The 27,693-nt window shown below is 39.3% G+C and overlaps 1 protein-coding gene across 2 annotated transcripts in view; it reads right to left on the bottom strand.

Moving 5' to 3' along the window:
- The window catches only part of adarb1b (adenosine deaminase RNA specific B1b), a 165,351-nt gene that overhangs the window by 42,049 nt on the left and 95,609 nt on the right, over positions 1–27,693 (bottom strand). For both annotated transcript variants that reach the window (XR_005007194.1, XM_036569365.1), the window contains exon 4: positions 26,551–26,604. The gene's annotated coding sequence lies outside the window, so the exon portion shown is untranslated. The remainder of the gene's footprint in view (positions 1–26,550; positions 26,605–27,693) is intronic.

The following is a 27,693-nucleotide window of genomic DNA, read 5'->3' as shown; positions in this document are numbered from 1 at the left end:
AGGTAACACAAATCTGAATATGGCACTTTTCAATTACTATTTTTTTACTGAGTTAAACATAAAAAAATATTAATTATGCCATTCATTTTGCACAGGCCACATTTTATGTTTTTTTTTTTTTCCAATACTTTAAATTCACAGTAACTGTGCGCTGAAACGTGCAGAAGTGTGTTCTCTGTGGAGGATGTATTATTTTCACTTAGAAAATCAATGAAACACTGAGTTGAGCAGTTGGCGCCCAAATGTTTGCATACAACTGTATGCCTTCATATATAATATTGCCCTCTTTGAGCTGGATTAGTTTTACCTGGGAAGGTGCCGTAATATGAGTGATTACTAATGAGATCCGTGATTTTAATCCAGTATGATTCTGCAATGTCCGTAGTTTTACAAGTCTGCTAAGTTCTTAAGAGTATTACCTTCCATACTTTGCCAAACTCTGAGCTCCCATAGTAACAGTAGTCCTGTTCAACATCTCCTGACATCTCAGTAAGGTAATAACAAAACCGGCCTGTTAGAAAATGGCACCTTCATTTTTTTTTCTTTTTTCTTTTTCTGGCGACCTGAAGACAAGACCCAATTTGTTAAAACTACACAGATCCTTTATCCCGTATGAAACAGCCAGTCAAACAAATTACATTACTGGACCTCCTCTAGTGAAACTAATCTAGCTCAAATAGGGCTTTAGAATGCTATATGTAAATAAACTTCATTCTGATTGGCTAAATTGACCTGGACTAAAAAAGACAGGTGTATAGTAAATGTGTTCCCGACATCACAAAAACAATGACGTCAAAACTGTCTGTTTTTGCAGCTTAGTTTGCATGTATGGGCTGTAAAGACTGGTGCCTGACCGATACGGAAACTCTTATATAAGAAAAAAAAAGAGGAAAATTCCATGGGCCCTTTCACAATACCTTGTCCACCTTGTCCTCATCATACACACACACACACACACACAGACACAGAGAGAAACTCCCCCTCTTATTTTCCTGGAGGTGCTGTCATAAATCACCTACATGCGTGGCTATGAAAGTCTATGCATGGCAATAAACGACTGCTCTCTCAGAGTCCATCATGCCAAGGACAGCTGGCCAGAATACTGACAGGAATGAGAGAGAGTGAGAGAGAGAGAGAGAGAGAGAGAGAGAGAGAGAGAGAGAGAGAGAGAGAGAGCACGAAAGAAAGAGGGAGAAAGATAGTTCGCTTTCCCTCCTCAAAGCGCCCCCATCCTTCCTTGCCCCACAGCCTTTTACATGCACCTCCACGTTCTTTTATTTCTCCGTCACCACCTCACGCCATTTAGGCTGAGAAATATTGGCGCTCCCTGCTCCGTGCTGAGGTAAGGATTTATGCTCCATTGACTTACCAGCTTCTCGACAACAAAACTTACAAGGAGACTCTGCTTCAGTTTTATGGCTGAGCAGCGCTGCTGTATTTGACTTGGGAAACATTTTCAGCCTCACTCTACTGTCTGATAGACACTAAAAGACATCGCACTTTGCCACAAGCGATTGCCCACAAACTTCACTCATCCCACTCCTTTGATAAACACGGGCGCAAGTTCGTAACTTTCTCTTTTCTCAAAAACACAGATTGTATAAGTGCGTGTCTTAAGCAAACATGACGCAACAAAAGGCAAACTACCAGGAATAAAGGTAATTCCATGTGGTCTCCAGGGGGTTCTTCCTGAACTGATACAAGCATGACAGCCTAGCACAGCGCCCTGGGCTGTGTTTGAAACCTCTCTAAGACTACAGAAGCTCACAAAGCAGAAGAAAAACTTTCTAAACTACAGTCAGAATGTTTGGGGGCTTTCTGTATGAGTAGAGAATCTTATGGAGGATTCTTCACACAGCAGATGCTGCCTTCAAGACTGATCATGAATCCTACAGTATGTGTTACCAAGCTGTGATGTTAGTTTGTAAGAATAGGTTAGTTTTCAGCTCCTCAATCCACCACAAATTATTTCTAATACAATTTTCTATTCACTTTGAGTCATTGTGTTAGTGTTCCTTTCAGTGTTTTCACTCGTGCTGTTTTACACTAATAAAAGGCTAACAGACAATTCTTTGAAGGTGCGGTGTTTGTCATCTTTTAAAGGTGTCTTGATAAAGATTCAAAGTAGGGCAGAAAAACTACAGTCTTATGTAAAAGTGTTGGCGCCCTGGCCGAATGATGTTTTATTTTTTCCAATATATTAAACCAATTAATGGAAATTGTGGCATTAAAAATTGGAAATGCTATTTTTAAGTTTGTTCCCTGTAAAGGACATGTTAACATATCACTGTTGTCGGAAGAAAAAATTGTATCTCCAGAATGGTAACTTTACAGAAGAAGGAAAAAACCTACTTTACTTTTAATGTAAGTCAATGGAACCAGACATTTTCCCAAGTCATTTTGGGCTGTTTATTTTGGTCCATTCTTCATGAAATTTACAAACAACGTAAAGAACAACAGGCATTTTCAAAAACTGAAAAACGACAAAAATGGAAATACAAGGTTTTCTTCCGACAGCAGTGCTATTTTCACTGAGAAAAGAAAATGAAAAAAACATGCAATTTGACAAAGTGCTCAAACTTTTGCATATAACTGAATAACACTATGATACACAGTACATATCACAATATTTCATTTTTCAGCTAAGTTGGAATCAAGAAAATGCATCAATGCTGGCACATTTTAAAACTGTAATCAAAAATGACACAATGACTTCAGAAACCAGCCGAAGGTTTGTTCCCCAAGGAGAAAATGCTTGTGATTTTAACATGAAAATGAAGCACAGTAATGCACTCTGAGTATTTGCTGAAGAATGATTAATTTTATTGAGTTCAACAACTCTGCAAAATTTCCAGGTAAAGCAACTTTTTTGCTTATTTGTTAAAGACCTATGGCTTACTATGCCAAGTTCAAATGAATGCAAAATTTGGCAGAAATCTCCTTTTGAGACTCCTGTGCAACAATTACCCCAAACAGAAGCAATTATTAAAACCAGAGCAGCATCTGATGATGTGATGATTACGAACACCAGGGTCAAAGTTCCAAATGGCTTATAAAAATATGGACAGGCCAAATAAATAACCATGATCTGCTGCTGGAGAACGGGGACTCATCAGAAACTGTTGACAGCAGGACCCCCCTTTCCACAGTTAAAACATCTTCAAATCTACACAATTCCTGCAAAAGTCATATTCATTGTTCAAAACAGCAAATTAACCCTACTAAAAAGTGATGAGTTTACATGCATGATAAAATCTGCCCTTAACATAGTAAGTTGCACTAAACCAGTCACTACTCATGATGTATCGCTAACGTGCATTCGTAACATACTTATTTATGACTTCAGCTTATTTTTCTTTCTTTATTTTAACACTTGGCTTCTGATTCAGACTTCACGGTCCATTTAGGTTAGTGCAGTAAAGTTTATATTCATTCAGTGAAGTTTACAGTCACATGATCTAATTCACTGCTAGTTTTATCCGGAAACAGAATACTTTGGGAATGTTGAACAAATTCCTCCAAACTGACTCCATAGTAAATTAACCGTATATTAAATTATGGATTCTGCATGGTCTGTTTTAAGCATTTTAAATCAGTGTTTCAAACTTTGAAACACATCGACACTCTATGAACAACTTCATCACACAGCGAACTTCCAAGAAACATGAGAATGCAGTCAGAGAGCCCTGTGCTGAGTGAGAGTATGTGAGCATGGAGCTTCAGCAGAGGCACACAACACATTCTTCAACCACTGCACACCAGACCAGCCTTCACTCGGCATCAGCGGAAACGAGCAGTGATACAAAACCCATTTACAATTAGGCTCCCCCATCAAACTCCAATTACGGCACACGCAGCGCAGGGGGAAGTCAGATCAGTTCTTATCCCATTATAGAGCCTGATCAGGACCTCCTCAGAAAGACACAGCGAGCTGTGTGCAGAGGAAATAGGAGCATTAAGGGAGGATGGAATCATTAGGGTTGGCTATTACCCACTACGGGGAAATTTTCAGAATTTTTCATCACATCTCAGAATGTGTAAAAGAAGTGGTCACACTGACAGATGGGTGCTGTGATATTTAGGTGGTCTTGGGGCAGATAAACTTGAGGGTGACCACTGGTGTAAATAAATTCAATTAATACGTCAAAAAGGGTAAATCATGTGTCTGACTGTGAATGAACATTTCCAACTGAGAGACATCAATGTGTTGTTCAATCCTTATGAGGAACAGCCTCACAAATAAAATCAAAGACATGATTAGTGTCTGAAGCTTCCTGCTTTATTTTAGCACTGGAGCTATAAGAGCTATAAGTAGGGCTGGGCAATATCAAAATAACCATCATTATTGTGATAAGTTATGTCACAATATGCTTTTCTGACTTTATTGTGCATATCAGTAAATAGTAAAAAAATTAAATAAATAAATAAAAAACAAACACTAACCAGCTGCATGTTGAAAAGAGAAGTAATTAATTAGGCCTGGTTAACTGAACATAGTTCAGTGTAGTATTTTAGTAGTTTCAGTAGTTTTTTTTGATCATGTTTTTTAAATGTGACACTAGTCCATCTGTTCCAACTTACCAGGTGTCAGTAAAAATAAATATTGTGACATATTATAATGTGTATTATAAAAACTTTCCAAATTTGTCATATTGTCCACATGTACTAACAAGTAACAGAGTATATAGTCTACTAATAAGTATCTTGCAAACTGCATGCCTAAATCAACACATATGTGCTTCTCAAAAATCTCAAAAAGACGTGTGGTTTCTGACACTCTATGACCTACTGTTCCCAATTAAAATGAACAAAAAGGCTTAAATTATTTTTTAGCTATTTAATGTATTTTTGTCCAGTTTTATAGTTAATTATTTTTTTTATAGAATTATAAAAGATCTAATAGTACTACTCATTCCTTCAGAAATTAATATTCTGATTTTGACGGCACTTTAGTAGTCTTCCAAGCAAATATTTGAGCTGTGAACTGTATTTACCTCATTCATAACTTTTGATAATACACACAAATTTGAAGTCTTTTTTGTGAATATTGCAGAAACGCAAACATGGACCTTAATGTTTACCATTTATAGTATTATTCACAAAACAGCACCAGCATCTACATTATAAACGATGGTCCCCACTCTGATCCTTCAGAACACCTGCAACACACATTTTCTGTTTTCACCACAAAACCTCATATTGCTCATCAGGTAATTATCCAAGCCTTTATGGGCTGGATCAGGTATTTTGAGGCTTCTCTATAATATTTACAGCATACAATTCATACTATAGTTTAAAATGCTTTCCCAAAATCATCATGAATTTTTATAATCTGAAGTTTCCTGCTTCCTAAAAAAAGTCTAAATAAGAAAATATATATATATATATATATATATATATATATATATTAACACACACACACACACACACACACACACACACACACACACACACACACACACACACATATATATATATATATATATATATATATATATATACACACACACATTTCATCAACAGAATCAATGCTAGGGTCTAAAGGTCTGAAGGCTAATCAGGAATCATCAGGAGTGACATATCAGGTTTTTGGTACTGCAATATTAAAGGGTTGCAACAGAAGTGCTATTAGATAATTCCTCCTGATCACCTTATAAAAGAGCTGTGTAAGGATGTCATGCTCTGGAATGGAGTAGGGAGAATTACAAAGGACAAAAGAAAGGCTTATAAAGAGGCCACTGTAACTGCAATGCTTGTCATAAAACAGAATGAGGTAACACTGCGAATTGCACTTCTTGGTGGGTAATGGTGGGTGTATGCAAGAAAACACCTTTATTAATAGTCTGCGAAAGAAGGTAATTCATTCTGTAGTCTATAACTGTGTGGCCCTGCAGCTCTGAGACAAGGGTCTCCCCTTGTCAACAGCAGGTGGAGGTCGAGGGGGCCAGGTAAGGAAAAGTAATCATGAGGGAAACAGCAAGAGCGTGTGAGGGAGAGAGGGAGAGCAGACAGAGATGGATGGCCCATGCTACCGGGGAGAATATGAGGGGTGCCAAAGCACAAGGCCCAACACAAACTGTCACAGCCACCTCTCTGAGTCCTAACGCAGATGGATAGATCCAGTGGTCAAAAGTGATTCATGAAGAAATGAGGAGCCTCTCCAAAATGAAGCAGCGACCCCCAACTCCTTCTCTTTCCATTTACCTCACTGAAATTATATTTCAAACAAGGCTGATAATCTCTCCCAGGCCACAGGGCAGCTGTGTTCCTCATCTGTGTGAGGTCGAGAGAGCAGACGGCTAGTTTCAGAAGAGTCTGGATGAGACAAAACCTAAATGATAAAGGAGGAATGCACCGGAATGGAATTTCTGGGTCGATAGGATAACTGATAATCAACATTTTATTGAGGCTTTTTCAGATTTTAAAACAAATATATTAAGCATACTGAGCATAAGAAAGGTTAAAGGTGGGTCAGTAATAAAATTGATATGGCCATGACATGAAAATCAAACAATTTCTCATTGAATTAGTGTAAAATTGGGCTGCACAATGAGTCATATTTTTGTCATCATAATATGAGTTTCCACAACAAACACAGCAAAAGTAATTAGACTGGTGGAAATGTAGCATTAGGAAACATGTCTAATATTACTGCAGTAGTGTGCTCTCTGTCTGTAACGGTATGCGACTTAACCACTGTGCTATAAAGCCAATTATACAAAACTACTACGTCTTAGAGTAAGTTGTACTTGTAATGATTTTATGAGTGACAATGTGTGAAGCAGTAATGGTTACTGTTACAAAAACCAGCATCACCTTAAGGAGCTTTTTAAGGAATTAAATATATATATATATTTTATTTATTATTTTAGGTCCCTGTCCAGGGAATGCTGTTTTTCTAAAAGCCTTGAAGTGCAAAACAATGTTTTTGCAATAAGCATTTTATCATTTTTAATTAGCACTTTTAAATGCTGCTTTACTCATTTTGCAATTTTTGCTTAAAGAAGAGGTTAGTTAGGGTTCTGAAGTCTTGTTTCACACCAAGTCAGAGACAGACTACTTTAATTATACTTTATCATCTCTCTTTGCAATAACCAACAACCTTACTGAATATTTTATTACATTTTATGTAAATATTGAATATTGTGCAGCCCTAATATAAATGTTGACATTATTTTAATATCTTACATTGTTCAACAGACACTCTTATCTATCTTATCTATATTCACAATAGTGAGCAAATATTACACTGTTAGTCTTGTCTAAGGACTGTTTATCTTAGTGCTATTAACTGTTGCATTAACAGCAGTGTGCTTACCCAGAGGGAGAACTGAACCCTTGTGTAGGGTGGTGGTGTTATCCACTATGTCATCCAAATTCCCACCACTGGTGACTACAGATATTTCTGTACATGTAGGAACCGAAAAAAGATGCTAAATGATCAATATTTAACCTATAATAGTTTAAATTGACTTAGGAATCTTAGGAATCTTAGGAAAAAACCTTACAATGCATGGATGTGCCATGCATCAGCAGAGGGAATTCTACAGAGAAGCTCTGTGGATGCATTCCATGCGGGGAGGCTCCAGCCTGTGCTGCAATGCAGCTCCGCTCTGTCCCGCACTGTGCCTGAGCCCAGGTAATGATCCTTAATGGGCCACGCGTGCGGGGGACGCTGGCTGGCCGAGCGCCTAATGGAGAGGGTTCCCGGTGGACAGGGCTACCTGACGCTCCGCCAGATTAAAACTGATGGGCCGGGTGTGCGGGGGAGACGAGCGCGGCCACCCCCAGCCCTGCCCCGCCTGGCTGGCAGCGCGCAAGCCGCCTGCCGCCAAAAAACTCCGGCTCCATTATTCAATTTCTGCACTTTAATGGCCAATAACGAATCTGAATTAGTCTGCCAACACCGATTTCACCTCGCAGCAAATTGCAGGTTTTTCAGACTTCAAATGCATTTAGGTGTTTCCCCCACACAAAAGCGAGCGACAGAACGCTTTGACAAAGTGGCTCCTGATTTCTAACGCTTGATAAATGAGTGGTGGGGAAAAGGAGAGAAGAACGGCTGCCGCGGATGCACCCTGCTGCTGCCTTCCCACTGAAAGACCATCAGGAGAGGGCAATGGCGACTAATCACTACGCACACATAGAAATGTCTGTTTAATAAATGAGACGAATGGAGGGACATTTACAGAGCTGCACTGAGGGGAAAGTAGGGGATTTAGCAAGAGTGCCATTTGCGGTCACTTTCTGAGAGGCAAATAGCCTCTTTTCACATTAGTAAACAAAGGGCCTGAAACTGCGATTGAATAACCTTTCCTGACCTCAGTTTAGTCTAGTCTCGGTCGTTTAGACTACGAGAAGCTGCTCTGAAGCTGGGTATTAGGCTGGAAACTGACTGCAGATATGTGAACTTTATATGAACTCTGAGCAGAATTTCATAACTTCAGCCTAGAAACTGCAGCAGAGGATTTAGCAAAGATATGCAAAGTTTCATCATCTTAGGAGTTTAAGGAACATTTTTTGTTAATGCATCCTAGAGATGTAAATTCCAAGCAAATTGTGTCAGATGGCCATATTTTCCTATAAAGCTAAATCTGCTCAACAAAATGTTTAACTATAATTTTACTGAAGGTCAGCAAGGTTCTGCATTTATGACAGGGGCAAATAGTGCAACACTCTTGAACAAACATGGATCCAAAGGATGTGTTTCAAAAAGAATATAGTTGTACCACAGTGGTCAAGGTTTGCCTGAGCTGGCATAGAGACCATGAGCAAGCCCTCATTACTCAGAGGGTCCAGACTAGAAGTCTGCAAGGGCAGGAAACTGAAGCCTGAACATGACTCGTACCCATTACTTTGAGATCCAAGCAGGCCCACCTGCTACTGTGAAATCTGAAACCCCAACGTGTTTGAACCATCTCTCATGCTTTTATAGTGATTTGCTTTGTTATGAAGCGTCTGAGCTGATCACAGAAAATGGGCTGAAGTAACTCTACAGAGTTATCCAACAGCTGAGCTTCTGCTGTAGCTGACACTCACTTAAATGATACGAGGCACTATGTTGACACTAACATTTGCTGTGGAACAGCTGGATCCACAGCAATTGTGCTGAAGGCATGATGTGCCAGTCCTCTTGCTATCAAATCATAAAATATTATTACAAGTTGTAGCTGCAGCGTGCTTTTCATCTGATGTAACATTCAGGTCATAATGTTTTTTTAATGAAGACGTCTAAAATCATAGCAAACAGTAAGACAGTAACAGTAACAGTAAGTTTTGTTATATACATACTAGACTGTACTAGAAAGAGCGCATGCATGTGCAAGAGAAAATGTGTGAGAGTGGGCAAAATGTCCGCATCACTCATTAGAAGAAAAAAAAAAAAAACTCGACCTTGAACACAGTGGTTGTGCATGTGAAAAACTGACTCAAAAAACTGACTTTTGTCAGGTTCCACTGGGCTCTGGTCAGGCAGCAGACCTTTAGTCCAGACTGACCCTGTAACTAAATAATGCAAAGCCACTTTAAAGAAGGTCATACTGCTTTTATGTAAAAGGACAAAAAACCCAACTTAATTTCAGACAGTCTAGCACTGCAGAATAGGTAAAACCTGTGAACTATCTAGACAAGCAACTCTTCAAATTGCAACTGTTTGGATTTTGACAGCCTTCTGCAGCGGAGATATCAAACTTCACAAAGCAGGTCCAGATAACCTTTTCCATTAGGATCTAGAATGCAATAAGCGATCTTACCGGCGCCCGAATGAGGATAAGTGTGAGAAGCAGCTCTCTGTTGAGGTCTACGAAGGTCAGCAGGGACAGAGTTGTGCTGAGCCAATGGAAATCTTTCACTCAAAATCTTTTCACATCTGTACTACTGCTTGACTACTGGTCTTGGTCAGAAAAGTGTTACTACAGTGCTTTAATTTAAAAACTTAGTAAGTTAACAGGACAATAATTTGTCTCAAGTTGTATTGACGTAAAACTTGAAATTCAATACACTCAAATCAAAAAACTAAGCTTTCTGGGCTGGAGGAGCGGTCTGGCTCTAGTCTTCCAGCGTCTAGTCTCAAAGTTCCAACTGCAGAATTTCTGGGATCTTGAAAAAACAGCTTTTTGAAAACTGAAATATTAGTCTAAGATGGTTTTCTTGAAATATGGTGTTGTATCGCTGGATAGAGAACAATAAAAGATGTGAAACTCAAGTGTGGTGTTTCATTTTTGTTATTTTATCTTGGTTGGAAACCAGCTCACCATAATGGATGGTTGCAGACATAAGCATTCAACTTCTTAAAGCATTCTTCAAGCCCTAATAATCAAAAGCAGATACCTTTGGGCTTTACTTTGGGCTCAACACTCCTAGCAGCATTTTGTGTGTAAGTATAACGAAGTATTGTACATAAAATAATTCAAAATCAATTTCTACAGAAATATACACTAATTATTTCTGCCAAGTATGAAATGTAAAGAATGTGCTTGAACATGAATTCTTTGGATGTAAATGAAATCACAACTGCAGTTTTGGAAAATGAATGTGAGGAGAATGTAAAGCTTGGAATATTTATATGTATAGTGTACTCAGAGTATGTTAAAAATAATTCTGCATGATGTGACTACTAAGGCCCCATGTATATTTGATGACACTGCAACACTGATACATGACAACACTGGTAGCATTTCACAGCTCACAGAGGAAACACTGTCATCCACTCCAGCACTGTGCAATACAATCTATTCATACAGTCGTTTCATTCACAAGAAGATTCAGTAGAGGTAGCAAACCCACTGCCACTCACTCACCAACACAAAAAAGTGAAGGGCAGCTCTCTCTGTGTCCAAAAGCCTTTGCCTTGGCTGGCTGACAAACAACTACAAAGCCTTGTAATGAGGCACACAGTCCACAATGTCCATAAAAAAATGAGTGTAGAGGAAGCTGTTTTTGCACTACTACACTTGTTTACGTCTGCGCTAGAGTTTGGTCTTTGTGCACTTTTTCATTTGGTTTAATTGGTTTCACACTAGGGGTCGAACGATTATCGGCCTGGCTGGTAAACAGGATCTGATATTTAGCATTTTGCTGATGACTGGAATCTGCATTTTAACCTGTTCTCTTGTCAATAAAAAGCTTAAATTTGAGTTATGTGCATCTTTAATGCAACCACGGCTAAAAGAAACGTTTCTTGCTCAATAGTCCACCCACAGCCGTATTTGATCTCTACTTCTCAATGATCGGTTGGTGGGATTCAAGTCTGTGATGTCTGGTGCAATCTGTTAAAAATAATTTCTGCAGTCTGTGACTAAATGCTATGTTATTGCTCGGACCTTGTTCAGCTGTTTACACGTACGGGTCACGTGTCACATGTTTTGTCACACATCAAAATTGACTGAACTAAACAAAAAGTTTGATAGGTTCGCATTAGACCACATAGGTGCAAAAGCACCTTTTGGTGTTCAAATGTGCTGAATTTCTGGCATTTTCTAGCTTCACACAGTAAACAGGGAGGGATTGATAGCTTCAGTCCTATGTATCAGTCATGCTCGCTCTCTCTTGCTCTCTCTCTCACATTCTCTCCGCCTCAGTGCACCCACCACTCACAACAGATGACTATCACTGTACTTCACATTCAAGGCCAGGTCAGTTCCTCTAATATCCTCACACCAGGAGAAAGATGTATGTGTGTGTGCTGAATTTCACACCCTGTGGCTGGGTTATTAGCAGGTTTGAAGGTAATGTTGATAGGCAGGCAGGTGTGCGGACGATCTAAAAGGTCAAAGGGAGATAAGGAGGGCAACACACACACACACACACACACACACACACACACACACACACACACATCCCAGCACTATTAAGCTGCTACCTATTCAGGTTCCTAATTGCTATATTACACTATACAGTACTGTGCAAAAGTCAGAGACCACCCTTCATTTGCTTACAGCCATTATGTACAAATAATTCATTTTTAGCCCCACGAAAAAAAGTAGAAAGTATAACATTTAACAGAAAATTACACAGAAGCTTCAATAACTAAATCTATTTTCAGTTTTTTCAGTATTTAGTTTGTCCATCTTCATCTTTATTACAGCTTCTATTCTTTTTGAGTTTTTTTTTTTTTCCAGTTTTCCAAAGAGATTGGCAGGGATATTTTTCTACACCTCCAAAATTCAGTCTTAGAAGTTGGTTGCACCTTCTGCTTCTCATGATCAAGTAATTCCAAATATTTTCAACAATGTTGAAGTCTGGACTCGGGGAAGGTCAGTCCATTGTCCTAAATACACCAGCAGCTTTTTTGTTTGATTTGCAAATTTTATTCTTTATTGTCTATTTCCTTTTCTCAGTAAGGGCTTTATGAAAGCTACACAGCCTTTCAGATCTACAGCAATATTTCATATGCAAGGAAGGATGGACAAAAACACTGGTAGATTTTTTTCAGATCTGAAGTAAGAGTGGAACTCCAGATTTGGAAGGTCCTGTTTTTTAACCCTTACTTTCCTTTGACTTTCCCTTCCTTATGCAAGTGGACTGTCTTATCTCCTCAAAAATATCTCCTGAAAAATGAATAACTGGAAAGTAAGTAATGAATGGTGGTCTCTGACTTGTGCACAGTACTTTGTCCAAACGTTTGCAGATACATGCTCATCAGTGTATCCTCTAAAATCAAGAGTGTTTTCTGCAGCCTCTACTCTTGTGGGAAGGTTTTACACTAGATGTTGGGACATTGCTGTTAGGATCTGACTGCATTCAGCCACAAAAGCTTTAAGGAGATCAGGTACTGATGCTGAATGATTTGTTAGGGATCATCCCTAAGATATGATGTTACATCACTCCAGAGGATGCCGTTTCACTGCTCCCCGTCCAATGCTGGGAGGCTTTATAGCTGCATAAAGGACGATTCTGATAATGTACATAGAAAAAAAGAAAGAAGAAAGATGGCTGGATGGAAGGATGGGAGGAATGAAGGAAAAAAAAAGTAATCCACTACTGCAATGTAGTTCGAATTATCCACCTGTGTATTGCTATTAAATGAGCAACAGAGAAATAATTCAATGGAGTTCAATGGACAAGGCCAACACAAATCGTTATAGCAATACTGACCTTTGCAAGCTGATATTGCAGAGTGTTTCTGTGAGTGTTCTGGTGAATATAATCCCACAAAAGTAAATTATTTTGGTGAAAATGATGCAGGCCATATCCACATAGTACAGCCCTAAAATGGACTGATTTTTTTTTTTCTGAAAGCAATAAAAGATAAGTGTCTTAGACAAGCAGCTGTCCCATAGTCCATCTATGAGATCTGTGTGAAGGTGGGAGAAGAGACTGCAGGCATGTCATTATCAGTGGGTGGGACGCTTTGTTTGTCTAAGAGTTATTTACCCATCGGACACATTAGAGGCCATTCAGACCACACAGCCTGCGTGCTTAATGAGGCTGACTGCAACACGTCGCATCCACCTCCAAGGGCGGATCTTTCACTCGCACACACGCACATGCAATGCTCTCTAAGGACTGTTCCACTACAATAGTCCCTGCATCACCCAGCCTCCTTTATGCAGCATGCTAATCAAGCCTAATTAGGCCCTGTTAATGCAGCGCTCGTGTGACCCAGCTAATTCCCTCCTACAACAGAGCAGCGCTGCATTGTTCAGCCTTCGCCCGCAAGACGACAGCAACACAATAACCAAGTCGTCTTAATCAACAAAGAGGGCTGGCTTTGTTTGCCCTGATGAATATGCAGACGTCTCTTTCAGGAGGGCGCCGAGCGGGATACCGCTCAGACGACATCTTCCGGAGTGGCATTTGACAAGAGCGGCCTCAGAAAGGATAATTACTTGTTAATTAATTAACAAATCAAGACAAGAAGTCAAATAATTTCTAATTATAATTAATAAGACAAGTAATAAAAGTATTTCTGAGCTTCTGGTTCACAACAAACCTTTGATGACATCTGTGCTAAAGACGGGAAACGAATATGAAATGCCAGATCAAGGCTTCGGGCACTCCCCACAGCTTAAGAATGTCAGACAGCCTGACAGAAACAATCAACCATTATGAAATTCATCCCTGGAAGAGATGAAACACTCAAGCTGTGAGTGAATTCTCAAGCCGCATCATTAGGGAAATTCACTGACTTTTTAGTTCTTTGTCAGCAGAAAATTAATGATGCTCTTGACAGCTGAAATTTGAGCCCCACTTTTAGAAACATACACAGAGAAAATAAATACTATTTAGGCTAAATAAATCACTGTTGTCGGGACAAAACCTTGTATCTTCATTTTTGTTGTTTTTCAGTTTTTGACAATTTGAAAATGCCTGTTGGCCTTTTCATTGTGTGTAAATTTCATGATGAATGAACCAAAAGAAATGGCCCAAAATGAATTGGAAAAAAGTCCGGTTTCATTGACTTACATTAAAAGTAAAGTATGTTTTTTAATTTTCCCGTAAAGTTATCATTTTGGAGATACAAAGTTTTGTTCTGAATGGCACTGAATTTACAGTATTAATCCTCTATAAGAGGGTTCTACACTCCCAGTCTTTGAAGGTCCGGGTCTAACACAATTTGGTAATTTCCCTGCCCAAACACACCCACTAAATCTCCCAAATAACAGATGGGTTGAAATCACTGGACGCTGTTGGACACTGGCACTCTAGCACCAGAACTGAAGAACCCTGCTCTACAGTTTATGCACTGTTTTATAACTTTATAAAGTGTTGTGCAGCTCTTTAGAGACTTTTGTCAGAGAGAGCCACGTCACTGTTAATATCCAGGCCATCTGAAACAGCTCATTTCCGCCATTCTGCTGGCTGTGCAGAAACTGGTCCTGCTCTTCATTTCACATGTCATCAGCAGCCCAATGGAGAGGCTTCTGGCTCCAAGAACCCTCTCCAGGCACCGAGAGACGAACTGCATGCGTTGCTTTTCTGATTGGAATACTTCACCTATCTGTAATTGACAGGGGTGTTTTTCATGCCTTTGTTTCAGCATTTTGATACATCCTAATATCAAACTTGTCCCTCTGGCTAGTGTTCTTGCCTATTCACTCTTAAAAAGGTGTAAAAGAAGGCTCCTGAATGGCACAACAGTATAAGCACTGGCCCTATCATCAGGACATCGCCAGTTTGTGATGCTACAGCCATCCGTGGCCAGGAGTCCAAAATCTTTCTGGGTGGGTAGGATAGCCCCACTTCTCCCTGTCTGTGCTAGCCTTCGCCTTCCTAGCGCTGGTTGTATCATGTGTCCTAACGGAGTCCTAACTAGTGGGTGGAATTGGATATGACTAAATTGGGGAGAAAATTGGGGGAAAAAAAGTGTGAAAAACAGTTGCTGTCATACAGTAACTACTTTGTAGTGATGTACTGAAATGACCAAAAACAGAATTTTGAACACTGTCGTTTGTGAATCTTTCAAAATTATTTCATCAATCATTTCAAAACCTGTGGCTACAGATGGTGTCAGCATGCTAGCATGCTTCTGTTTTGCTGTGTATCAAGTGGCAAGTTTTTTTCAAACTGTATCAAACCTGTACTGGACAAGTTCCTGAGCATCATAGCCTTTCTTGATACATAGAATGAACCGTGATGAACTGTTTGTCTAATATCCTTGGTAGAAATTGTGGCAGTTCCACTCAGACTTTAGCTTCCACTGTTGAATTGTTGCCACTCAAACTGTTTGTGTCTGCGTTGACCAGCACAAAGAAAAAAAAATAATCGCCATTTGTCGCTGTCTTCATCATTCAAATGATTTCCTAAGTGTTACATTTGACACTTTGCTGTAGTCCTATTTAATATTTTCAGTCTTTTTGGCCAAAATTTTAGGCTTCTTAGCCACTTTTGGCCATTTTTAAATGAAATTTCAGTGCATCCCTTTTTGATTCCCTAAAGAACCTTTCAGTAGATGGAGATGTGCATGTGAAGAACTTTTTGAAAGTTTAAAGAACCTCTGCATAATGTAAAGTGTCCACACCAATACGAGTTTTTCCTGGAACTGCACATCCAGGCAGGGAGCCTTTTAGAAACCTTAATTTGAAGAGTGTAACATTAATCTGAGTGACGCAAAACTCAGAAAGACGCAAAAGACAGCACGGCTGAATGACAAAACTCTGAAACATGTGCCGCTGTCCTGTCAGGTCTGTGAGGGAATTACTGTGAGACATGGCTGTTTGAGTGAATCACATTAATGGAGAAGTCCATGCTCCTCTGCCTCTCTCTCCTGTGTCCTGGTATGAGCTGATACAGGCAGAAGGCACACTACCATCTGTGACAGTGCTCTTAAGTTGCCATGCAGCATTAGGGCTGCGAGCTGGGCTCAAAATGCTATTTCAGCACCTCAGGATTTTCAGCGAGGCTGCTGCAGAGGGGCTGTGTGGGAAGGTAAATGGCTAACGTGCAGTAAACACTTTTCTAAAAGCACAGCTCAGTGCCTGCAGCCTCCGCTGTGCTCCCCGCTAATCCCACACAGCCGCATACACACACTCACAGAGGCCCGGCCAACCCTGCAGAGCATCAGCCAGCAGGAGGAAAATCACTCACTCTATCTGACCAGTACCTACTGCTTCCACTCACTGCACCTGATTGGCAAGCTCCGTTCAAACAACACAACTTTCGCAGAGATTTACGGGTGGGCAATATGATGAAACTGTATCATTAGTGAGATAAATTAGGTCACAACACGCTTTTCTGAACATATCATGGACTGCAAGTATTTGAAAAACACTACCCACCTGCAGGTTTCATTACAAAGACAAAGACAGTATAATTAGTCCTGGGCTGTGTAGTATATGAAGCACGTGAAAGTCTGAATAAAAATGATCCTCATAATTGATAGTATTTCTTACATGATGCCACTGTTCCAACTTCTCAAACCCCAGAAAAACTAATTATCATCATGCAGACCATGTCTCAGAAAAAAAATGTCTTAAAAAATGTCAAGATATTATATTTTTTTCCTCTACTGTGATTTTTAGTCCTGTGGAAAATCCTGATATTCTAAAGGCATGAAGTGACAGTGTGGGATTTGGGTGGAATATCAGAGAACAAGTTCAAGGCATCACATCAAATTAATTCTGTTTCAGAATATTATATTAAATAACAAGTTTCCAAGATTCATAGAGATTTATATATTGCTCACTGAGGAATAGGCTTTACTGGCATGCTAGGGCTGCAGGATATGGGTATTAAACAACATCAAAAGACAATATGAAAAGCGATAAATGATCAAAATAGTGTGGATGTGAAATATCATTACAGGCTACAAGTTCAGGATAAAGCAGTTTTTGAGGTCATTTGTGTTTTGTAACTGGCCATTTAGTTGAACAGTTAAGTTCTCACACTCCATACAACGGAATATAATTGAAGTCCAGCACAGGGAAGCACTTGCTGATTTTAACGCTGTCTCCCCACCACTTCGCATGTTTACATCACTCTGGAATTGCACGTGCAGGTAATTTAACAATGTGTTTATCGTGTAAAGTCCCACTGTGATAATGACAGAAATATGATCTACCCTGCATCCCACCTGCATGCACTGCTTGAATATAACTTAAGGAGAGAGGGCTTCACGACACATGCTGTGTGCTGATTCACTCACTATTACAGAAATAGTGCACTATAAACTGTGTCTTTCATGTTTGAATTCTCTTGTGGCTGTTCTATGGTCATTCTCCACACACAAGGTGGCCCGATGTTTGTATAATAAATGCAAAATCATAATGGAAATAAACTACTAATAAAAACACCTAACAAACTAATATGAATTCAAACAAAAATCAAACAAAAACAAATACAAATTCACAAAATTTTCTGCTCACTATCAAACAACATAGTAATTTTAGTCAAATTTAAGACACAATATGAATATAAATTAAAAAAGCCAGCCATAGCTTAACATAGTTAAAGCCCTGATATGGTTTCATACACCATGATACCTTCTAATTCTGAGCCTGACCAATCAGAGTAATCCCAGCGGACCACTCTAAATCTATTTTAAACAGTTCAAGAGCCATCTATCACAAAAAAAGCTACTCTCAAATATTTAACCAACCCACAAACACTATACAGATGCTGTGCAGAACATACTTATATCTTTTTGATGACTGTCATGTATGAACTGGAACACTTATACCTTTACCCATGTAAAAACGTTAATTTCAGAAAATGTTTCTGCATTGTTTTTAGAACTTAGTCTGTGAACTGGACTAAAACATACCTCCAAGCTCTTTCACAACAATCTGAGTGACAGGGTGAGCACTTTGTTGATGTATAAATCACAGTGTGTACCTTGAAAAGCAAGAGCGTTCTCATGTAGCCTAATGGATTCGATGGCAGTTCAAGCACAGGCAAGGCTGTCACTGGAGATCCTGTCTTTATAGCAGATCCCCATAGTGATTCATCAGTCATACACAATCATAGTCTGTCCCATGACTGACTGAAAGGCTCCAACCAAGAGCCAAGAGCACTGCAGCAAGTGAATTCTGTTTTAGAATATAATATCGGGTCAAATAATGTGGAGCCGTAGGTGTAGAGATTTAAAGGTTGTCAAGTGTTGAGGGAGTTTGACTTGCATGCCTTAGCTGAAGGCACTAACCCAAGGAGAGAGGACTTAAAGACAACAATTACTACACTATACTCCCACAGCATATGAACTCAATACACTAGCCATAACTTTAGTAGCTGTCATTGCACTTTCTCCCGGCATGGAATCTAGTAGCTGCTCAAGGATGGGCCGATTAGTATTTTTAATGATAAGATTTTTAATGAAACACATTATTCCAAATTCTTAATTAATTATGATAACCATGAAGAATCACCATCTTTTTGTGCATCTCACTGCAATGCATGTGCAATGACAATGCATGTGTGTACAATTATAACCTGAACAATAAACTGCAGTAGTGAGGGTGATACCTTCATGTTTATTTATTTATGGTTGATTTTTGGTGCTAAAAGAGTGTTGAGATGATTTTATTAGCGCTGTTCTCGTCGTTATAATACAGCAATAATACTATAACTCGTGATCATCTTTAGTAAAATAAAGATTCAGTATAATAAAAATAATGTAAAATATTAACCTTAACATATCATTGTGGTCCAAAGAAAAACAAGCATCTCCAAAATAACAATTTTTCAAGAAACAAAGAAAAATATAAATTGCCAATACATTGACATACTTTTTTTTTGGACAGTGACGGTGCGGAATAAACTTCCTATTGAACTAAAAATAAGTTTTAAAAAAGTACTTAAAGGACACATGTGAACTCATTTTTAAACACGTCTTACAGATCCTTCTAGGGACAAACGGTCCAACAGTATGTTACGATGTACAGCATCAGACTATTTCTTGTCACTTTCTTTGCTCATGTATCTGCACCCAACCAACTAAACGTTAAATACCAAAATATCATAATGCTCCATCCTTGTAGCTGCTGAATGTCAAGTTCAACTTTCTTCCAAGCACGTCTAATACAGCCAGACAGAGCCGCATGCAACACATTAGTACATCTCTACACCACATACTGCACAACCCATTAAACCCTGTCTGCTTTCCACCACTCCCAAAAAAGCAAGCGCTACTGAGGATTAATGTGGAAGGACAGTCTCTCTAGTCCTCCGCTGTATGAGTGTGCGAGTAGCTGACCTTTGCGCTCAGAGCGTTTCTTGCGCCTCCTCTTGACCCTGGTCCTCATCAGGCAGTAGTAGGCACCCATGCAGGGCGGGCAGTCCAGCAGCAGAGCCATGAGTGACCGGCCCTTATACACTAACACCAGCTTCCTCTACTGCTCCTCTTCCTGACACACTCGCTGGAGGTGTGAACAACCCCACTCTCCCCGAGCGCTTCTAACCAACACACACGTGCTCCATGCGTAGGCATACACGCACGTGGTCCGCTGCTCCCCCTCCCAACCACCCAGGACTCGGTAAACGGTGGAATCAAAAGACAAGCAGAGAGAGAGCAGACTGCTCAGAGTGTTTTCAGGGCTCAGCTCAGAAGGGAGGGACTGGAATTTTCTCTCTCTTTCTCTACACTGCTTGCTGGACAATAGCCAGGGCTCAATTTGAGGATGTCCAGTCAAAAAAGAATTAAAAATTCCTCTTTAGATTATCCTACCGAGCCTGTCATTGGAGATACATTCAGAGACCTTGACGATGTCCCCTTTAACTTATTAGAATGGTCAGATTGGTCAAGTTGGGGTACAGCTATATCCACTTTGACCACAAAATGGACCAGCATCTGGAATTGGAGCTTTCTGTGCACTACAGTGTTTCTATCAACAAGTAAAAGAAGCATGAAGCTGTCTTTACAGATGGATGCACTATGGTACTCTGTAAGTGAGCTTGCTTACACATTCAGAACAGATTTCAGATCACTAAGAGCTTACTACTGATTTTTATTTTTAAGCGTGCGCACTAAAATGTTGACAGAAAGATTGTTACGTATATTCTAATGCATATGTTTGCTTGCTAAAATTGCAGATTGTAACATTTATGCAGTGACAGTACTGAGAATTTACATTATTAAAGGAGAACAGCAGCCTAAAAGGTAGAAATAGTTGCATTAAAGGGGTTGATGTCATTTTGTGATGTGACTTGATACTATTTAAATTCCAGCTGTATATGCTTGGATATTTCAGCTATTCTTCAGATTACTGTTACGATAAGGGCAAACCACACATGCACCTACTAAAGGAGTTACGTAGATGTGTGTGCTTTTCATTTCTTGTTCAAATCAGCCATGCCCCTGGAGTTTTTTTAAATCAGTGCAACTACTGCGTATAGCAGCTTATCAGCAGCCTCTCCATAATACTATAAAATACTCCATAACTCCATAATACTATAAAAAATAATGAATAACACTTGAAAGGTTTGCCTTGTCTGATGCTATTCTGTCAACCTCCACATCCAAAGACCTCACAAATGTATTTAGTTGAAACAGTTCCTGTCTACTGTGTATGTGTTCCAATGCAGTCTTTAGTGGTTACTGGTAGGCAGGGAGCTCTATGGAGAGTCTGTCTGATGTCCTCTAAGCTCCACTGAGTCCAGTTAAGCTCCAGTAATCTGTAAAGAAATGACAGGCCGATCTGTCCTGCAGCCACAGAGAACACCATCACTACTAAAACCAAAAAGCATACCAAATCTCACAGAGCACACCACGTCTCCTAGAACCATAGAGAACACCACCTCTCACAGAAGACCATCGCTCATAGATCTCATAGAGATCATAATTTACAGAACACCATGCCTCCTAGAACGGTGGCCCTCAAACAGCCCACATTGTTTCTCCAACCTAACTCACAATGCATAGGGATTAAAAGGTGGACTGTTTAGGGGGCCCTGAAGACCAGTTTGAGAACCACTGACCTATAATCATAGAGAATACGACCTCTGACAGAGAGCACCTTGTCTCCTAGAACCACAGAGAACATTATTTCTCTTAGAACCACAGAGAACATACCACTCCCATCACCATTGAGAGCAATATTTCTCTTAGAACCACAGAACACCATCTCTACTAGAACCATGGAGCATCCCATTACACCAGGAATCAAAGAGACTGCCATTTCTCCTAGAACTACTGAGAGCCGCACATGAACCCCATAGTGGATCAATATCTCATGCAATCTAGTAATAAACGCATTTTATTCAATATATTATTTTATTTCATTTAAATGTATCGCATTATTTATTACATTTCTTTATGTAAAGAGTTCAGCTGTTTCTGTTGCTTATTTTGCCAGTCAACACAACACATTCATTTGATGTTTCCCAAGAGTTGTGTTAACACAAAGTTGACGTTTAACTGAACTAAGTGTCCAGACTCTTCTCCACTGTAAAATGCCTCCCTTACATGAAATATCCATAAGAAGCTGAAACTTACTAAAGAAAAGCCTCGGCACAGCTGCTGCTGAAGGAGACTCCTATACCATATTCTCTTTGTTGAAAGTGTATATCACAGCTCCAAACTGCTTTAGCGCCTAACACACACTCATAAACTGAGAGGGTACGCTGCTGCCCAGTGCAGCTCACACGAGACCCTTCCTTCACAGAAGAAATTCACTCTACGCTGAGGCTTCATATTAAGACAGAGAGAGATTCAGGGAAGCAGAATGTGAAAAAATGACTCAATATCCTGAAAGTTTCAAAACAAAATCATAAATCATGAGGACCAAATCACAAAAAACAAGACCAAATCATAAACACCAACACACAATTTCAGAACATAAACAAATCAAATAATACATAAGAGATGACTGTAATACATCTGTAATAAATAATAAATAAACAACTGTAATACAGTAAAACTAATCTCAACACTGTCACAATAATAACTGAACATAATACAGATATATATACCCTGTGCCATGTCACAGTTTTTATATGAGTTGCTCACCATTTTTCATCACATTCTGCACACTACGAGAAAAGGTTCATGTTTTTTATTAACAATGTTCCAAGGCCAGGCAGAAAGAGGCCAAGGTCTATAAAAGTAGCAATAAAATCCAAATTAAATATATTTCAGAGCCATTCCAAAAGCAATCCTGTATGCTTGGTCGGTTACTGTTCCACTGCCTCAATCTTATCAACACCTCCAGTCCACAACAAAACTATGGTGCCATCTTTTGGTCAAAGTAAGTTACTGCACTGGGTTAATCACCACAGACCAATCATGTCCCTGTCTTAATGTTTATGCACCAGAGATGTAGCCTGAACGTGTTTTGTTGTACTGTATCCCTGTATATGTATAATGACAATAAAGTTGAATAGAAATGAAGAGAAAAGTAAGACAAGACTCCAGATATGTAAAAAAAGAACATGAGAGGAGACAACCGAATACAACAAAAACACATAACAAAAAAAATTTTTTATTAAATATACACAAGGTAGGCCACTGCCATGTTTTACAAGATAGCATAATACGATAAGCCCTAAGTCTCAGTTCATGCATCACTATATTCTTACAAAAAGCTATTTTAGTATGTAGTGTCTGGATTTTGGGCACAGCACCACTTAGCATTGAACACTAATGTTTTGCAATAATCAAAAATGACAAATTTCCATGCGATGCAAAAAGCCAATTTTAAAAACAAACATTTTGGTTATAAATAGTGGTGGCCTTGCTTGGTGCGCTGCTCATTCTTTTTCAAAATTTCAAACTGCACTGACAGCTCCACCACTTCCACTATGTACAGCATCCTGAAACTGATGAGCGCAACATTTCAAACTTCATTTATCAGAAATAGCAGAAAACGCTGGATTGGATTTCGGAGGGAAATAAGAAAGAATCTGATCCGATTCTAAGACAAATCTATCCTAAAATAGCACAAGCTCACATTGTGACATTAGCTGTGTGTTTCTTCCTGTGTCCTCGCAGACTATTTGAGTACTTTAAGCATGATAGCCTACTTTCACACACTCATCTTAAAGTCACAGGGGGCACAGAGTAAAATATTAAAAGTATTTTTATGATACTAAAATGGAATGTTATAAAAAACATCCAGAAAAGTTTGAATGAGGAAAAAAGACAAATGTGATAAAACATGCCTTAAAAATGGTCAGACAGATGCACAAACAAATGCACAAACAAATGAATGGACAGATAAAATGCTGGCATGACTGGTTGCATGAACAGACAACAGATGGGCTAGTTTGATAGCTCAGTTATGCTTCCTAGGTAAGCTATCGCTTGATTGTTAGCTTTCACTTGAGATCATGTCTGGGACAAACCTCATCAGCCTTGTGACTAGTAAGGGTACTGCTTATGTAAGCTTCACCCAAGATCAGGACTCCCCACTTTAAACTGAAATGAGAGAATTTTGACAAAATATATGAGTGGACTTTGGAACTAATTCATAGGGCATACATCTGTGGTTCTTGTCCATAATCAGGGTAAATACTCCATTCCACTGTGATTCCCAGAACACACCCCTTGCACTAAAAGTGGCTAGCACTCCACAGAAGTACTTGATTTCAGGCACATCTAAGAAAAGACTAAATAAATACTTAATGACTAAGCTTGTTTTGTAAGTTATACCGACTACACTGCTGAGACTCTGATGCTCTGTTCAACAGGCATCTTTAATCTCTGCACTGCAGCAAAACCTTCACACATGATATTTAGACATTTAGTACACATCGTGACTTTGCTGCTTTATTTTAAGAGCTGCATTTTCTTTTTCAGTCACCAATCTCTTAAGCTGAGTGTGTAACCTACTTAAGTTAGAGCTCTCCAACTCCCCCTAATGGTCAAAGAAGGTGCTGCTTTATTACCTTAAATGCCCTTCATGGCATGTGGGGCAGATGAGGGGGTGTAGGGAGCACGCTGTTACAGCATGCAGCACATACACCACTGACTCATCAGGAGTGCCCCAGAAAGCAAGCAGTAATTCTACGCAATGTTTCAAACCTTGTATAATCTGCTTTTATAAGATGAAATAAGACAGAATAAGAGAATGATGTAGTGGTATGCGCAAAATGTTGAGGTGCTGCTACAAGCAGAATGAAGACAAAGTGCAAAGTCATACCTCCAGCTTCTCAAGTCACATATATGCGTTTAACTTTGAAGTGGTAAATTATGGAGAAGATTACAAGCCAGATCATGAACAACTCATAACTTTAGGAAAGGTGAAACGCAATACGCAAACTTTTCATTACTTTTTTAATCAAAGATATGCTGATCATATAAAAGTGAAAAGCCAAACATTTATTACATTGTTGTAATATCAACTGACTGTTTTACTGAAAAACATACTCGCTTTTTAAGACTTAAATCTGAATTTGTGCAAGAAGCGAATATAATTCGCAAGCAACACTGCATTCTAATATGCAGCTTTCAACAGGCAAAACTAAATGTGAAATAATTGGTGGAAAAAGTACAGAGAAATTATACTTAAGTGAAAGTACTTTGTGACATTAGTTAGTCAAAATATTACTTAGTTAAAGGGCCCATATCATGGGAAACTGAATGTCCCTTGCTTTTTTTTTTGTCAATATGTACCATTCACTACCCTGTCCATATGGTCCATATATGAAAAATTTGCTGTACGAACAGCCTGTTTTGAATGAACTGGTTCTGTGATGTCACAAGAACCAAGTCATTTAAGCAATAGAACACGAGAGGGAGTGTGTTATCGCGACATAGCATCACGTGATGTTATTCACGATAACACACAACCTCGAGTGTTCTATTGCTTTTATACAACAGTTAAATAAATAAAGTAAGAAATTAATAAACTGGGCTGTTTCGGAATTTAGCGTAGTCTCATCTTCAGAGTCTGACCAAATTGGCTGTCGGTCAAATGTGATCTTAAAAGTATCCATTTTCTGTTTGTGGCAAAGTAAGAAGTGAAAACGTTCAAATTGCTTCAGCGTCTCCTACAGCTGTCAAAGTGATACAGTGTTTGTGAAAAACCTGTGATGTAATGGCAAAATATCAGCACAGTTAGAATGCTTCTCAACCAATCAGCTTGCGTGAACGGAACTAACTGTTGTATAATCGCATATATCCACCTATTCAGCCCACAGCCCTTTAATATGAGTGGGCGGGGCTATAGTTACAAGTCGTGTTCCAGCCCTGACTGCTTTTTGAATGAAGCACATAGAGGGCAGTCAATCACAACACAGATCATATATGTTACATCAGTCTTAAAGGCACAGCAACAAAAACAGCCTGTTTAATTCCAAGGGATAGAGAGAAGTTGAAAAACGGTCACGTAAAAATGAACTGTGACCATGTTTGACGCATCAATCCACACAAATGTTATAAGTGGACCTCAGAGTAGAAAAAATAAAATACAAGAAAAACGTGGGATATAAAAGTGAAAGTACGGTGGGAAAATATGCTTGAGTGAAAGTCTGAATACTGACATTTAAGCATATTTAAACATATGCAAGTAAAAAAGTTGGCCAAGCTGTTTTAACAAATAAAATGAAAGTTTTCTACGTTTGATATTGTGCATTGTAGTGTGGTGACTAATCAGTGGTACTAGTCCTCACATTTTGCACTGATTTGGATGTGGTTGGACATTTTAATAATAGGCTACTGGCTATCCCCAAGAGACCGGTCATTCCTACCAAACTGGATTCATTTTCTGCATCCCTGACTCAGCCGTTCAAGTACACTTCAGGTAAAATGCTTTGCACTGTATGTACGTACCACTATCTGCACTTAGTTCTGGCATACTGGTACAAATATTACGGTTGTAACCTTCCTGGTCACTTACATGTTACTGAAGCTATCAGTATTTTATCTAACCAACCAATACAGACTGTGGGCCAGTTCTCCTAAATGACTATCCGCAGTGACACTCCACTGAATGTCCTTTATGCTTAATTTGGGCCTGAAAAACCTTCCCTGAATGTTTAAACAGGCTTAAGCAAGACTGGACTAACTGTCCTGATCACTGACTGCTTGTACATTAAATGACTGATTGAATAAGTCATGGAGCGAAAAAATTCAGTTACGGACTGAATGAGTGAGGTTTAATGTACTGGACTCTGGAGTGGATGGACTGAAGATAGAGTGAGAAAGATGGACTGAAATGATAAAAATGAGCTACACACCTGGGTCTCCACTAGCCGTTAGCGCCAGAGTTTTTCCTGGATCAGCTGACCTGTCTGAGAAAGAGAGAGAGAGAGAGAGAGCAGGTCAACACAAGCTTAGCCCATTCTGATAGGAACTCAAATAGGCTTCAGAAGAGCCACCTGATCCACCAGGCCATCGCTGCTTCAGGATGATGGCCTGCAACGTGCTTAGCAACAACACTATTCCACTCCTGTCTTGAAATGTAAAACAAAAGTCTACCTCTGTGCTGCTACAGCTACAGGGCCACACCAGTCAGCAACCCTCTGATGCATTAAAGCCTTAGAATAAGTTCATGTAGGATTAGAATCTCTCTGTCAGACAGAGTTAGAATTAAGAAGCAGACACATAAAGTACTGCTAGCACAAATGTGGCCTGTGAGCTGGGTGCAACAGGCAAATCAGTTCTCCACCAGGATCTGTCTTAAAGCCAGCATGGCCACATCTTTGAAAAAAGACACACTTCAAATCACCCATAAAAGCCAGAGTTCACATTAAAAGCTTTTTATTTGAAGAGCAAAAATAACAAGTCCTCTGCCCAAAGCCACAGACCGAGGCGAAGGATTTCAGAAGAGGCAAGAAGAGAAGGAGAAGGAAAAGAAAAGGAAAAGAAAGCTGAGAAAGACTGCTGAGTAATAAATTCTCTACTATGCAGTCTTGATATGGAGCCTAAGCTAACATCAATTTAGCCTTCACAGCAGTAAGCAATACGCCTGCAGCCTCTGACTTTTCATTCATCATTTTCACTCCTCAGTGCTAGCCTTTAGGGGGCGCTCTACCTGTTAACAAAAACCTCCCTCTCACAAACACTCTGTGACTATTTTTAGACTGAGGGAAGCATTGCTCAAATAACAGTTACATGCTGGGATTTTATTCCACACATCTACAGGTTTAACGGCACATAATTTCAGGTTTGATACAACTTTTAATTCAGAAGTGATTCAATTCAATTTTGCATATTTACTGTGTTCAAACATCTTAATTCTAGAGAGCTCTACACTGTAAAAATGGTTCGTCAATAATGACTTTGTGTGGTTATTAACTGGTTTCATTCAACTCAATCTAATACTTAATGAACCAGTGTAAGGCAGAATAAATAACTTAGATGAATAATATTTTACATCA

Source organism: Colossoma macropomum, unplaced genomic scaffold (genome assembly GCF_904425465.1).
Source record: "Colossoma macropomum unplaced genomic scaffold, Colossoma_macropomum, whole genome shotgun sequence".
In the NCBI taxonomy this organism is placed as follows: Eukaryota; Metazoa; Chordata; class Actinopteri; order Characiformes; family Serrasalmidae; genus Colossoma; species Colossoma macropomum.
Note: the sequence above shows the minus strand (reverse complement) of the source record. Positions and strands in the feature narration are given on the sequence as shown.